We start from the raw sequence: 15,952 nt of genomic DNA, 5'->3' as shown, positions 1-15,952 counted from the left end.
CAGAAGGGCAGAGAGCAAATCAGGCCTATGATGTTCTGCTGTATGCTGTGTATGCTGCTCTGAATAAAGATCCACAGAAAAGAAGCTGCTGTGTGTGTCCCTGTTCCTGGTGTCTGGAGAATGGAGTGTCAGTGGGGGTCTCTCCTCTGGAGACCCCAGGGGATCCCTACTGGCTGGAGGCGCTGTGCACCCTGAGAGAACAAGGTAACCTGTCCCACACCTCCTGTCCCTGTCCTGGGTTCTCCCCACAACACCGCGGAGCCCTCAGCCCTCCTGTTTACCAGCAGGTCACAGAACCAAGAACACTCAGAGTGACCAGGAGTGTACCCCCCAAGCTCATGTTGGGTGGGGTACAATAGAAGGGTTACATTACTATACTCTTGTCTCATTTCTACTGCTAATTTGTTTTTACGGGCCCCTTAGGAGAACTGGTTAATGATCCCTGGTGTAGACGGTGGCCAACGAGAGACATTTCCCTCCGAGTCAGCACGTCTGCCATTTAAAGCAACAGTTCCAGCAATATCCTACAGGTGTGTTTTTTTAATACATCTGCTCTGTATTGTGAGAAAATACTTGTAGCATTTAAAATTTAAAAAAAAATGTTTTAAAGACATTTTTAATGTTTCTAATGTAGGAAGCAGTTCCAAAGTGACAGCCCCTTCCCCTTCTGATAGGCTCTGGCTCTTGAGTCCCGCCCTCTCTCTAGCAGTGAACCAATTGTATCTAGTAACTGCCCAGTCAATCATATTCCAGGAACTACATTGCCCAGAATGCTGTGCAAGAACTGAATTAAATAGCCCAAAGCAAGCGATTGATTACAGGAGAACAGATCGATCTGCAGCTTAGCTAATCACTTGTCAGTGTGCAGATTGTATTGATGCACATACTGAATGGGAAACAATATATATATATTCTGTTAAAAAGGCAGCTTGAACTGCAGCTTTAATACATATTACCTGGTATAAGGGAAACTTCTGAGCATACTGTCTGAGGTTTGTACTGTAGTTAATCATTTCTGATGCATATTGGCCAAGTCAGAGATAGAGTTTAACCCCTTTACCCGAGCATAGGTCACTTTTTGTTTATTTAAAAGTCAGGAGCCCGAGATTGAAATGTAGACAAACCATGAACTCCCCGAATAACCACGTAACCACGGCAAAGGGATGCAAGTTTAACCAGAGGCAAAAAAGGGTGACGTGTGAATCACTAAAAAGGAGAGAAGAGGGTGGTAGCAAGTTATGGTTTTGCCATAACTAGGTGAAGATAAAAAGAAATACCAATGTCAGCTGAAGGTAAAACTAATATTATCCATCCACTTCATCACGGAGGTAGGGACACGCCAGTAGTCTTTATGCACGTCACTTTTTAGAACAGCTTTTTTGTGTAATTATTATTACCAGAATAATAATTATTATTATTACCAGAATAATAATTATTATTATTACCAGAATAATAATTATTATTATTACCAGAATAATAATTATTATTATTACCAGAATAATATACGTGCATACATACTCAAACATATCAAGGAATTAGCACAGAGACATTTCCAAATAGTTCTCGCTATTGAATTCTTGTTGGTGACATGTGCTCATACTGTGTAGGACTGGGACCAGGAGAAGCTGGCGCCATGTTGGAAGAGGACTGATGGCTGAAGGGCTGGCTCAGTGAGTTAAGGCAGTGACAGAATGCTATGGATCCCTCGTTCCAGTCAGTGACAGGAATGTCCGTTTGTTAGCTAATGGTACTGCATGTTAAATGAATATGTCCCTCTAAGACTAAGTATACATGCAATTTATAGGGGTCTACTCCGATGACCATAAAGTCCGTAAGAAGATAATGCTAGATAATGCTGCCCGGTATCACCCAGTGGCAGCTCGTGTTATCACACACAGCTATAATGATGGAACTTGTTGACACAAACCATCTGTCCTCGGATAACAGATCTGTTGTATGGAGACGTGTGCACAGCTGTGAACATTCATTACTCAGAGTCACATTGGTAGCACGGCGGCGTACACATGATGTGTGATGGAATCCCTACATTCTCTTAATGTACACAGAGCCATATGGGACTTGAATTAGAGAGCCGCGGGGATGTGTATCAGAGGCATGAAGGAGTTTTTGTTTCATCGTTCATTTTGTGATTGTATTTTTTAATGCAGATAAGGGATTTGTATTGAGTTTATTCACTAAGAAATGATGAATAAACTGAAAGCATCCAATATGAAGACACATAATAAGCCAGTAGAAATATTCCATTGCATTGTTTGCTGCGCATGTAAGAAATTGGCTGTTAGGTCGAGATTTGCAAAGCTATTAAACATCTCTTAATCGAATGGAAATTTGCAGAGGAGATCCAGGACTGGCCACTTCATTTTTATTACAGCTCAAGAATATGGCGCTTAGTGGGACTCTGCCTCCGACACCAAGAGAGGTAGGTGACTGTGAGCGTGACAGTGATAACCAGTCATATAAAAATCGCAATCCCACGTAGTAGGTAAAAATAACACAAAAAAAACACATCAGTGTAATCGGCTTTCCTCAAAATCCCCATTAAGGGAACCCCTCTCTTATTTGCATCCTATTGCAATGAGTATGGTTTCCCCTTATCTCTGGGATCACTGAGTTTTATATCACAGAGATGGGAAAAGTTTCCAAAGTTATTTAAAATACTTATACTTGTCGGTTTGTTTTTTTAAGATACCAATCAGCTACGTATATATTTTACTAAACATGCCTCTGTCTTTAATTCGCTTTGCTCCTGGGAGGGACGGCTCCTTTACAGCTTCCCAACATACAGTATTAGGTTCTGTACCATTGCTTTACCCCATATATATTCCTATCAGTTCACTTCATTCATTTCATCCTTTCAAATAGATCCCTTGGGTACAATTATTGTACCAAAACCCCACTGCGAGGGAGACGTATCAAGGCGAATGTTATGCCAAATTGACTCAAGTTGCGTCTCTTTGTATCAGTGTATCAGGGCCCACGTTTTGTGCTGTGCGCGTCACTTTGCATTCTGGGAAGTGTCAGTAGGAGGAGTTAGCGAGGAATTACAGGTCTCTGTGCACTTTTATCTTATATTTGCATCCTAAAAGTCAGATGTAGTGTAAACTTTCCCGGATAACAGTTTGCACCATTTGTAAAAAAAAAAAAAAATGAAAAAAAACTCCACGCAAAAAAACGAAGAGAAAGTGGATCCAGGACGCAGAACAAACTTCTCTCTGCGCTTTCTTTACCTTGATACATGTTCGTTTTGAATGTCCTATGGAACAGAAAGGATCGCCGCAGACAGTGCCGCTGCCTCCGTCCTCGTGGAAACTATAACATCCTGTCATGAGAACCAGTGACGGGGACTTGAGGAGTTGAGCAGATGAGGGCAGAAAGATGAGGTTTCTGGTGCTGGCCAGGCCTATACTTACTTTATTCCAGGGGCCACTATAAACGCAGCCTTACTTGGAAAGGTCACAGAGCACTTTGCAATATTCCAGCTGAACATAACATTAACCCCTGGTCCCTGAAGTGCTGGAACTAGGCTGACAATACAGATAGTATATATTATAAATATATATATATATATATATATAACGTAATGCAGATGTATTACTGACAGGTAGGGGTAATGGCAGGATTTGACCTTTATTAAAAGCAGTCATATTTACTCCTACCGTCACAATCCGTGCTTCAGCACAGGTGGGACTGATTGACCCACCTGTGCTGAAGAAGGGATATCCTTAAACCCTGACTAGTTAGCGGCCCTTGAGGACTGGAGTTGAGCCCCCCTGATCTAGACTATACCAGACCTCACCACGTTCCCCTTTCTAACAAACACTTGTAATCACCGTCCTTGAACCAGAGTTGCTAATTCATCAGAATCCCTCAGTATTATTGAGTGCGGATTTTAATCAGGTCTGCTGTTAACCACTGTGTGTGTAATAATCCGTCTAAACTACATTTAGAAGCAACTGTTTACAGCCGTGTCGAGTTTTTAGACTCTAGATTATCTCTTTTCAAAGCCAAACTGCTGTAGGAGCAGGAAGAAACGTGTCCAGTTAATCTCAGGAATGCCAAGTATGCTGGCTCTGTGCTGACACCTACCACAAACTGCACTAGTTTTCAGACTAACATAGTATTTATTTATTCATCATCACCCGCACCCTAATTTCTTCCTGGAGCACAAATATATGCTGCAATGCTATGAAGACCCTCCTATTTATGAAACTAAACATACTGTAGATCTTTTGTGCATAGTTTGTCATTTCAAAAGTTCAAAAAGCCCCTTTTAATTTTAAATCATTGTGTAGCCCCCCCCCTCCCCCCGTGTGGGGACTACTATGGTAGTGTAAAGGTTAAGGGTTCTAGAGGGTTAACTGTATGGGCTCACACAGGGTAACGCCCCTCTCCTATCACATGATACAGGGTCACCCACCTGGCAGAAACGAAGCCACACCCACTTTATGTTTCGTGATAGTGCTGTCACCAGTAGAGTATGTATGTATGTATGTATACCAAGGTAGACTGTTCTAGAATTAGGTTCCTCGGGAGGAGCAGTGGAGAGGGCCTCACTGTCAGTTATATAAATATGTTTAAGTGGCTACTTACACGCATTAATCATGTCCAGTCACCTTTATTGTTTTAAGTTAAACAACGTGCCCTTTACAGAGAGAGCACATAGTAATGAACAGAGATGGTTCCGTAACCAGAAGAGGAGCCGGTGAGTTCTCAGCTGGGGGTTCTCAGAGTAGAAACTCCAGAGCATAGTTGGATCGGGCCCACCGCAAGGTCCTTAATAAAGCCCCGATCCAATAGGTATGGATGAGGTAGGCAATGCACCGAGTGACAGGATACTGAGCACTGAAGATAGAGTGTACTCCCACCCACAGGTCCTCAGTAACCTCACGATCTGATACATATAGAGGAAGAATGTCCTCCAACCAGAGTCCACCAGATACATGGGCATTGAGGAAGCTATTCAAGAGTTTGCAAATCTAAAATTTCTAAAGCACACAAGTATAAGTACCTCCCCAGCGTATAAGTGAGAGCTACCAAGGGGATGAATACTAAAGATGCCTAAGTACCTCCCTAGTGCAGGAGTGAGCGCTACCAAGGGAAGAAGCACAGAGTAACCATATTGTTTGACACCCGTTAATGTCTATGTGAAACCTGCCCGTGTGTGTGTGTGTGTGTGTGTGTGTGTGTGTGTGTGTGTGTGTGTGTGTGTGTGTGTGTGTGTGTGTGTGTGTGTGTGTGTGTGTGTGTGTGTGTGTGTGTGTGTGTGTGTGTGTGTGTGTGTAGCATTATCAACGGATGTGAATAAAGCTCTTTGTTTGCCTGGCGCCCTTCATTATTCTATGTATATATTCACGCCCAACCTGCATGGATTCAGCACCCTGAAAAGGTATGTGACACCGAGCACAGCCATGTAAAAAGTCTATCGTGATGGAAACTCCTTTAGAGCCGGGCAAGGAGGGTTAGAATTGTGTAACTATGATTTAGACATGTTCATGAAGCCTTCTGTGGGATGTCATGTTAAAACTCTTGTCTGTGTGCCAGCTTCTAGAGAGAGGTGTTCCTGGGAAAGACGGACGTTTGGGCCATTTCTCAGTCTCCAAATCTGGGGCCAAAATAATGCACCATATTTAACACAGAAGGAACCCTACTGCTTTCCATTGGAAAGTGTTTCCTTTATAAATCTCGTGCAGTATTTTTGCCCCATGTATTGCGGCCGGGAGACTGTGATAAATGACTCCTTTATTTGTGGTGCTAGAGAGTAGAGACGTGCGAGATGAGTCTACGTCTGGAAACTTGCGCCCATATTAACACTCCTCCAGACTTTGCCTTCCCACTGGTGAAATATATAGAGCACATCTCGCTTAAATGACAACAGTCGCAAATAATTAAATGAGACGCCCTGGACACTTTTACAGGACTATAGGGATAATTCTATATGCACCAACGCAGCAGTACGGGCCAAACAGCCTCTTTGGTGGGTATAAAATAAAGCCCTATATCTGGGCTGCAGTGGCGTAACCACCGTGCCACTGAACCCCGCAATGCGGGGGAACCCGAGAGAGCATGGGGGCCCTGCTGGCCAGCGCTGGAAATTGGGCCCAACGGAGGCCTGCGATCGGGCCCCTATTCCGCACCAGCTGATGCCTCTCTGCTGTTTGATGCGAGCGCGGGGAAACAGGGAGGGTTTGCCTGTGTGGGGTGTTGTCCCCGCCCGCATCAAACAGCAGGGAGAGAGGCCGAGACCAACACTCCACGCAGACAAACCCTCCCTGTGTCCACGCCCCCTGCATGGCTGAGCGAGCACTCACTCAGACTGAATTGGAATAGCGCTATTCCCCTCCCCTCCCACCCCCCTTCCAGGTAAAATTCTTAGAGGGGAAAGTGTGTGTTTATGTGTAATTCTGTGTGTATGTTTGACAGTGTGTGTGTGTGTGTGTATAGTGTGTGTAGTGTGTGGGGAGTTGGAAGGGGGAAAGCGTGAGACAAAGAAGGAGAGGAATACATGAGGGGAGTGTGAGAGGGGGGGGTGCTCACAAGGCCACTGACAGGGACTCCCTGGCGGAAACAATTTTTTTAAATGATTATTTACAGGGCCATGTAAAACATTTTGAGGGGAGGCGGGCCATAACATTTAGTCTCGCCCCTGCAGAGCCGCACCTTTTGTGTGCAATGCTATGATGCCAGACTTTGACCTGGCTCTCCTACCTTTGTAACTCAATTCATATCACTCACTTAGGTTGCGGCCACACTGCCGCTGAGCGCGCTCACGCGGTGACGTCACCAAGTCTCCAAGCATGAGCGCTCGGCTGTCCTGCATATTTTTTTTCAAGCGCGAGGGGGGCGTGGCCGAGCAGTGACGGGCGCTAATTGGTTGCTGAAGGTCATGTGACCCTTCAGCGCGCCTGGAAATCAATTTCATCTGTCTCGCCAAGAACCTAGCGCCTGCGAGTGTACAGGCACGAGCGCGTGCACGCCGCACGAGCATGGCCCGGACACATTGACATTTATTGAACTCAAAGTGCCAAGCGCGCTAAGCAGCAGCGTGGACGCAGCCTTAGACAGAACACTACACAAACCTCCTCCCCAGACAAAGCAGGAAACCTCTCCGAGTCTGCGGTAAGTTTGTGTATTTTACAACAGACCTGCAGCCTTCCCTGGGTTTTGCTCTGAACTTGTTCAGCTGGATTTGTTGGTTTCACTTTCAGCTGAATAAAAGTTTCACCTGAAAATATACCCACGATGTCTCATTCTCCCGGTGACAAAGCACCGCTCCCCTGTGACGACACGACTCAGGCCTGTGTGCAGATACATACCAGCTTGCTAGCGGTGACACCGTTTGCCAAATGTTCAGCGTAAAATCCGTGCAATAAAGTCACTTTGGATTTATGGGGAAATATAATAGACATAAACTATTAACTGTTCTTTATTAAAGGTGCAATCAGTGATAACTGGCCAATAACATACATTTTTACATGTGCTTTTTCTTTCTTTTACTCTACACAGCACACTGGAAATATCTACTTGTATTAGTTAGATTTTGTTGTTGTTTTTAATGAAATGGTCAAAAAAAAATTACAATTTTTTTCCATAATTATTAAAAAAATCCCCCCACAAAACAAATGTACAGTAGTGCACTTCTTGTTCCATGTTTTCGAGGTGTGAGCATACAGCCGGACACCTCTTCACACCTCTCCCCTTCACCCCCCTGTGACACCTTCATATCATACTGAGGGGGTCATGCACTAAGCAGTGATAAGTGGGTTTTCTGGGTGCTGCGCACAAAGCAGTGATAAGTGCTTTTAAGTGAGATAACTGCCTTTATAGCGTGATACTGCCTGCTGTGAGATTCACAAAGCAGTGATAAGTCTTTTAAGTCAGATAAATGCCTTTATAGCGTGATACTGCCTGCTGTGAGATTCACAAAGCAGTGATAACAGTGCAGTAACCTGCTATAATGGCTTTTTTTCCCACTTAAAAGCACTTATCACTGCTTTGTGAATCTCACAGCAGACAGTATCACGCTATAAAGGCATTTATCTGACTTAAAAGACTTATCACTGCTTTGTGAATCTCACAGCAGACAGTATCACGCTATAAAGGCATTTATCTCACTTAAAAGACTTATCACTGCTTTGTGAATCTCACAGCAGACAGTATCACGCTATAAAGGCATTTATCTCACTTAAAAGACTTATCACTGCTTTGTGAATCTCACAGCAGCAATATCACGCTATAATGGCTTTTTATCTCACTTAAAAGCACTTATCACTGCTTAGCGCATGACCCCCTGAGCTCCTGCTAATTAATGATAATCTAGGTGATCTCCACCTCTTCACATCCCCTTAGGATATATATGTTCCCTCCTAACCGTGCTGTCACAGTACACTTTAGTAAGGGCTGTTATGTAGTGGCCGTGCGCATGCGCAGCACTTATAATTGGCTCTGGTTAGCCAGCCTTTCTAGAATAGGGCTGCGCGCGCGCACGACAGTGAGCGTGGAGCCGGCCGACAGGGGGGAAGACAGGGAAAAGAAAGATTTCGCACCGCTACCGCCGCTGAAATGTGTGTGTGTGTGTGTGTGTGTGTGTGTGTGTGTGTGTGTGTGTGTGTGTGTGTGTGTGTGTGTGTGTGTGTGTGTGTGTGTGTGTGTGTGTGTGTGTGTGTGTGTGTGTGTGTGTGTGTGTGTGTGTGTGTGTCAAAGTTGAATAAATACAAATTATTTTTATTGTACCTGTTTTTTTATTTTAAAAATATTATTTAATACATTATTAACTCACACAATCTACGCACATACACATATACACACACACACACACACAGTACCTTCGATCACAGCATACACACAAAAAGCGTGCGTCACGTGCACGTGCGTTCGCACAGGCACGTGTCCACACGCGTCCGCACCTACTATAGGACAAGCCTAAGAAACCTATGGTGTTTCAAAAACTCTGAGCACTTTCATTTCATCTACTTCGAACTCTTATGTTGATCTGCTAAAAGGTATAATCACCTACAATTAATCTGCATTCCAGGACCAATACGACTACAAGGAAGTTGAAGTTTAATTAAATGTGTAAATTATATTTATATGATGCAAATTGGCATATTTCCCTAGTATCACAGGTATATTCACAGGTATGTCACCTTAATGTACTACCTATTTGTCTTTTAAACGAGGATGTCCTCAATGTCGTTTTATTCTTTTAAGAATGCAGTAGTTGCCCCGGGGGTGACTGTTTGGGACAGTTTTTATCCTAAATTGATGTTGGTCCGTAGGGTGGACAGCGGTTTGGCACACGGTCAGAATCGAGAGTTCTATCTGAGGGGTATGTAAGGAGCGTTGGGGCAGTTAGGTGGCATCATGTAAATTAATTTAACCCCATCCCTCCCAATTTACTTTTATTATTAGTGACTTGAAAGATATATTATAATTATTGTCGGTTATCCTAGCTGTTAGATATCAAGTCTTGATGCTTTAGTCTTTGCGGCATGCGCGCGCGCAACGCCGCGTGCCTCCGGAACAAATGTATGTACCCTCCTGATGCCGCCCATAGAGTGACCAATGAAGCGCGACCAAGCGTGCGATTCTCGAGAAGACAAGAATTCTGTCTTTGCCGCGCGGCGGTTCAGCCAGTGAGGGCAAACCACTCACGTGAAATCACGGCCACGCCTCCCCATCACCTCGGACCTCAGTGCAGGTTTCGCGCGAGCGGCAGGCGCATGTGGTGTTGTGCGCGCACGCCGCTACTATAATCGCGCCCTTAGGCTGAGAGGTGGAGCTTTGTTTAGGTATAGCATTGATTGAACCTTCTGGCTAAGATGTGAGGGAGGTTTGATGTTAAATGTAATATGTTAATAAGTTTATGCTGCAGCCTTTACCACCATACTTCTTTGTCTTATTTAATGGACATAAGTGTCAAGACATTCATCACCCACTGGCTCAGGGATTGAAGGCCTCAGTAAACATATTAGTCAATACATCAATAAAAGTGTAATACCTTTCATGCCATATTATGCTAAAGACACGGCAGATGTAATTTAGAGGTAAAACAACATCAATGCCAATAAGGGGGCCATTATACATTCCACAGTGCGTTGGAATGTGAGCAGTTGAGTGGTATTTGTCCACACAAGGCTATCAATACCTGCGACATTATGGTTTTGTTAAACATTTACTTTTTTTTTTACTTACTCATAACTCGAGATGGGTGATTAATTATTTTTTATTTTTTCGCGGATTTGGATCTGCCGCAGATCAGCGGTTCCCTTGGTCCACAAATTGCAGCGAATGAGGCTCAAAAAAAAGGGCGATTTTGTCTTTCCGGATTTTTTTTTTTTTATAATCGACAATCCAATCCGCAAACGGATTCTAAGAGTACAATCCGCAGATTTCTGCAATCCGACGGACGATCTGAAGAGTAATATCTGCGGATTCCACAATCCGTTGGAGTATTTAAATAAAACTACTCTTACAATCCTCCGGCAAGAGGATCCAATCACATTGCAGCCAGAAGATCGTAGGAATCTCACAGGAATTCCAAATGATGCATCACAGAGCACAGCGAGGGTCTCCTTGGGGCATATCTGATTGTTCTCATAAATATAAGTACATACCAAGGGAAATAAACACAAGAGGAAATATAATGGTGCAGTATGTCCCAACAAGTTCAAATTGTTGAATAAAGAATACTCTATACACAAACAGAGTTTGATTCTTTTTTTCAAGCGTATTGCAATATTTCGGCATCTGGGAAGGACTCAAAATATTACATTTTACTGAGGTTTCACACACTGGAAACAGTACATATATTTATGAGAACAATCAGCTGCGCCAGAAGGAGTCCACGCTAGAACTACTGCAGAACATCTGACCCAGAAGACGCCTTTTGTAACGGTGGCGAAACGCACGTCATTTAGGTTTGTATCAAGTCAAAATGCTGAGGAGCTACTTGGCTGTCCTTTCTTGCTTGGCGTGTTACTTTTATGGAAATACAGACACACTCACCGTGTCTGATTCGAGTTTAGACTGCGGCGTGTTCAAAACACTTGAGATGTTTTAAGCTGCCGCGACCCAAGGATTGAGCGAGACACAGAGTGTTGTAATATTCTGCGATCGTGCAAGTACAACGAAAGGTAATATTCTGCGATACCGCAAGTATCTCACATCGACGTGAATATTAGGTGAAGTATTAGGTGAGAGGTATTATAACCAAGGCAAAGACTTTACAAAAGCTCAGCTGCTGTTCGTGGAACCTCCAGAGGAGCCGCTAGTGTGGAGTTCTAGGGAGGGGAGATGGAATTTGTTTAAAAAAGGCAATTGGGGCTGTGGGAACAACGCTGGAAAGACAGAGCCTTCTGGAGAAAATGTGATGCACTAGAGCAGGGGTGCACAAATATTTCCCCCTGTGCCCCCCTGCTTGCTCTCCCCACCTGCTCGTGCCAACTCCCTTACCTGTTCTCTGGCCATGGCAATGCGATGTCATGTGATCCCGCGCCATTGCCATGGCCTCTGTAAGCCAAAAATAAATTCCTTCCTGACTCCAAGAATTGGCAATCGGATTACTCCCTGGATCAACATCCTTCCCATGTATACTTATTTGGTATATCCCTGTATCGCTTTCCTTTCTAAAAAGATGTCCAACCTTTTTTTGAACAAATCTATTGTATCTGCCATCACAGTCTCCATGAGTAATGAATTCCACATTGTAACTGCCCTTACTGTAAAGAACCCTTTCCTTTGTTGCTGGGGAAATTTCCTTTCCTCCAACCTTAAGGGATGGCCCGAGTCCTTTGTACTGCCTGTGGGATGAATAGTTCTTTTGAAAGCTCCCTTTACTGTCCCCGAATATATTTGTATATAGTTATCAAATCCCCTCTTAGACTAGCCTCTCCTCATAAGTTAGATTGTCCATCCCCTTTATTAACTTGGTGGCTCTTCTCTGCACTCTCTTCTAGTTCCAGAATGTCTTTTCTAAGGATTGGTGCCCAAGATTGTTCCATATGTTTTAAATAAGGCTGAGTCCAGGGTCAGCGCTTAGGCGCTGACCCGTGCTGAGGCGCGCTGACGCTTGTCAGTGAGCCCCTGCAGCCGCAATGAGAGCGGCTTTAGCATAGCTCTTAAAAAAAATTTGTTTCGGCAGTGCCGGTCACATGAGCGGTCCGTCCAATGAGGGCGAACAAGCTTCGTGACGTCACCGGACGGCACGCGAACTAAGGCCAGGGAAAGCACCTGCTTTCCCTCAGCCTCAGCGCGCCCCCCGCACGGCTGGAGTCACCATGGACTCAGCCTAAGAACGGAGAAGAAGAACCTTTGACTGCGATTTCATGTCTGACAACTTCACAGTTATAGACGAGCAGATAATTAGCTCAGAAGTTATATGTATCTGTGAAAATGAAAAGGACGAACTTTTTCATCTTCTAGCGAGAGGGGAGGTTTTTATTATATTTTTGGGATCCTTCCAGTGGGAAACATTAATAATATATTAGTTTGTTTGTAGTCCGTATTGATATTGGATCCTTTGTGACACACGATATCATCTCTCGTACTGTGTATTAACATCTATACAATGAGATGTACTGTTATATGTGTGTGTTATATATTTACTGGTACCAGTATCTTGTATAATGTGGAATTCCTTTTAAATATATATTTGTACTTTGGAATAAAGGAATACACTTTGGGGCTCTTTTCTTGTTCTTCAGTATTGTTTTTGTACTTTTAGAGTGGAAACACAGCCTCGCTTGTTTTTTTCTTTATTAAGCATGAACGTTGATCGACTTTCCAGCCAACACCAGACAAATAGAACTGCATCAATTCAACAAACATATTCAATAGCAAGTTAGTGACCAGCGTCGCGATCCTGATCTTCTGTGACTTTTAACCGCAGCAAATTAGTTCACAAATGTTTCACATTTTTTAGTACAACAATGCAGCTGTGTATCTTTCCACATGTTCTCCACCCAAAAGAATAGAAGGAGAAATAGAGAGAGGGGTGGGCACACATTCACAAATCAGTGGTTTCCAGAACCTCTTCGTCTCCAGCTTGAACTCGGTGGTCCTCCTCAAATATTACCCTAGAGATTGGGTTCTTTATAATAGCTTTCAGTTCTCCCATTAACCCTTGAGAGGTTCTGTGGAAACCCACTCAGAATATTTACGGATGAACCCAGGAATATCAAAAGTGGGGTAGAATCTCTCTATATTCCTCACGTGGAAGACGAAGGATTGTAATTGTTTAATGCTCGGACTTGGTTTTACCAGGATTACTTTCCTAGCAGCTAGAGGTGTCATTCCCGCTAAACGTGGACAATGTCCCGTCTGAGTCTTCCAGACCTCTGGATACCAGAATAATAATGCTCTATAAGCAAAAGGTAGCTTAAGGTGCAACAGGTCAGTCAGATATCTTAGAGTTTTATTGCGGAACTTCTTAATCTTTCTGCAGTGCCATAAACAGTGACCTGCCGTGGCATCTGCAGACCCACGGTTTCGCACCTCACCAAAGTCAAATCAAATTATCATTATTAGCCTGACAGAAAAACATATCAGTATTTGCCAAAGCATGAATAGCAGGGGGTAAGGTATAACATTATTTACAAAGCACACACAATGAAAAAGAAAAGTCCCAAGTAGATTCATGAAGAACGAGGGAAGGGAATAGCCTGGTGTATGTGAGACCTTCTAGGCCAGGACTATACCGTATCTGAGTCATTACGTACTCAGGACTTATTCATAGCACAGTAATGATTGCATCAAATAAACTAGGTCATACAGGTCGCATTCAAATATTCTTGACATGTGCTGATTTCATGGTCAAAAACTCCACCATTCAAAGACAAATATAAGAGAGCTGTAAAGTATTATGTGGGATTTCACCTACAGAACCCCAGTGTTATATTGTATTATATAGTAGGTAAGGTAAAAAAAAGACATACGTCCATCGAGTTCAACCAATGCTACATGTAGACAGACACTTTATCATATATTTGTATTTGCTGTATATTGAGGATGGGAAACAAAAAACCCCAGTGATACATCATCCAATGATATCTCATACGGGGGAAAATAAATTCCTTCCTGGCTCCAACGTTATTGTATCATGTATCGTTTGTATGTAATTGTGTGTGGATAATGACAAAATGCTTTTAGCATATCAGATACATAAGCAGAACATTCGGGAAATTGCTGAACTTGTGCCCCTATTCTGTCACATGATAAGTGCTCCCGCTATCACTGAAACACTTCGTTTAACAATAACAGGGTCAGGGGAGCTATATCCATCTAATGATAGCACAAAGATGAGAATAGATGATGTCACATGTCTGATTACGTTGCAGTCCTGTTTGAGCTCAGAGGAAGGAACCCATTCCATAACAGAGGACCGGCCATGGACTGCTCTGAACTTGATGGACCTGTCCTTCAAGTTGATGGACCTGTCCTTCAAGTTGGAGCCATGTACCTGCTCTCGGCGAGATATGAGACCTGACACGCAAGACATGAACCGTGGAAGGCTCCACTGTAATATTGCTTTCAATACTCAGCTGATATCTCTGAGCTTACATTTATTAAAACAAAGTGTACCAAGCAACACATACTCCCGGATAAAATTCTGGCAAGGAACGTACTTTGGCTTAACATCAAGAATTAATAGAAAGTTCTAAATCCTTTGTATCATTTGAAGAAACGCCTGCGGGAAATCAACAGCCCTGGTGTGAATGGGAAGTTAGTAAAAGGGCAGAAGTGATCTTAAATAGGCCACGAAAACCTACAAAATAAGCAACATATATACATTGTTTAGTAAATAGCCAAACACACATGAATCATAAGATGCTGAATTGTAAATATACAATTAAAAATAAACCATGTTTGGTCAGTAAACCCCCAAGTAGAGAGGGAGCGGCTCAGTCAGTAAAGACACTGACTGGCACTGAGAGTTTGAAGCAGGGGAACCTGGGTCAATTCCGGTGTCGGCTCCTTGTGACCTTGGGCAAGTCACTTTATCTCCCTGTGCCTCAGGCACCAAAATCATAGATTGTAAGCTCCACAGGGCAGGGACCTGTCTCTGTAAAGTGCTACGTAAAACTAGCAGCGCTATACAAGAACATGCTATTGTTATTATTATTATTAAGTACCCCTATTTTTGTGTAGATGTACATCAACCAATTGTATGTTATTGTATTTCCATATGGCTATAACATCATGCAGCCTATCAGTATTACTATTTTAATCAAATCTATCCATTTATTTGTTTTTATACATTTGGTGAAAGGGAATTGCTCCATTCCACTATCTCCCCCCCCCCCCCCTCTCAGGATATACCAAACATAGTATACAAATACTGCGAGCAGCTGAACCACCTGCCATGCTATATTCTATAATATGGGAAATCCAAATGAAGATGTTGTCAAAAAATATCAAACTAACATTGGGTGAAAAAAAAAAAACATTCCCAGTACAAAAAACAACCATTACGGTAAAAATAATGGATGGGAGCAGGAAAGATGATGAATATCGAAAAGAAGCAATGCGTCCAATCTTAATACTGCGCCACACGTTCAAATAGGACACTTAGGAATGTAACATTATCGCAAACATTGTAATTACTACAAATCAAATGAAGAAGCAGCAACATTGAAATTACCATGCTCAATTACCATCAATGGCCATAACATTAGCAATATATATATATATATATATATATATATATATATATATATATATATATATATATATATATGTATATATGTTTTTAATGATGACCTCTTATCAAATGCAAGATATTATTGAGCTCTGGTCTTTTTTATTAGAAATACTTACCAAGAGTCAGGCAGGATGGCTGATCAAACTGTCTTCTTGTGGAGATATGTCCCTGTTTGTTTCAGTACTGGTTTACCCACCAATTGTACCAAGTGATACCACCCTCAGCATGGGACAA

The 15,952-nt window shown here is 42.9% G+C and overlaps 1 protein-coding gene across 2 annotated transcripts in view; it reads right to left on the bottom strand.

The window, feature by feature from the left end:
• MAG (myelin associated glycoprotein) overlaps positions 1-15,952 on the bottom strand; it is a 113,992-nt gene extending 98,040 nt beyond the window's left edge. For both annotated transcript variants that reach the window (XM_075606263.1, XM_075606262.1), the window contains exon 1: positions 15,835-15,952. The gene's annotated coding sequence lies outside the window, so the exon portion shown is untranslated. The remainder of the gene's footprint in view (positions 1-15,834) is intronic.

The sequence above is a fragment of the Ascaphus truei genome, chromosome 6, assembly GCF_040206685.1.
Source record: "Ascaphus truei isolate aAscTru1 chromosome 6, aAscTru1.hap1, whole genome shotgun sequence".
Lineage (NCBI taxonomy): Eukaryota > Metazoa > Chordata > Amphibia > Anura > Ascaphidae > Ascaphus > Ascaphus truei.
Note: the sequence above shows the minus strand (reverse complement) of the source record. Positions and strands in the feature narration are given on the sequence as shown.